A 671-nucleotide genomic window follows, 5' to 3' on the forward strand; every position below is an offset into this window, starting at 1 on the left:
CTACCAAAGAGATAAATGAGTCAAAAACTCTAATGATCCTACCAAAATAGTGCCTAACGAGACAAAGTATGTCTCTTATGGGGAAAACATCTAACACTAACGAGACAAAGCATGTCTCCTATGGGGCTTCAAATATACCTATCATTGCCCTTGCAATAATAAACAAAGGTACAGGCAACTAAATAGACCAAGTTGGTCTTCAACTTATAGGAGGACAAGTTGGGATACAACCTGGAAAAGGTTCTATACATGAGGCAAATTATGCCTCCTAAGGGTAAATTCTCTAAATAAGGCTTGCCTCCAGAGGAGGAATGCCTAACGAGACAAAGTATGTCTTCTAGTGTAACTCACTAATGAGACCACAATGGTCTTCTAAATGGAGGGCTCTAGATAACTCTTTCATTGCCCTTTCAATGATAAGGGTTCTACTATCTAAAAGGTGTCTAAAAGACTGTGTTAGTCTACTAAATAAAGAGGGGAGCACTACTTGGACTGAGCAAGTCCCCTAAGGATGGGCTTGGACTAGCGCCTTCATCACCCATAAGATGAAGAATTCATGAAAAGTCTTAAGCGATTTAATTACTTTAATTTAAGGATTAATATACAAAACCCCACCACTAATGTGTGAAGCCGACTCGGGCTTGGTATGCCACTCAAGTATCCAATATGCC

The sequence above is a fragment of the Tasmannia lanceolata genome, unplaced genomic scaffold, assembly GCF_043159265.1.
Source record: "Tasmannia lanceolata isolate RefF3 unplaced genomic scaffold, GAP_Taslan_0.1 ptg000003l, whole genome shotgun sequence".
NCBI lineage: Eukaryota > Viridiplantae > Streptophyta > Magnoliopsida > Canellales > Winteraceae > Tasmannia > Tasmannia lanceolata.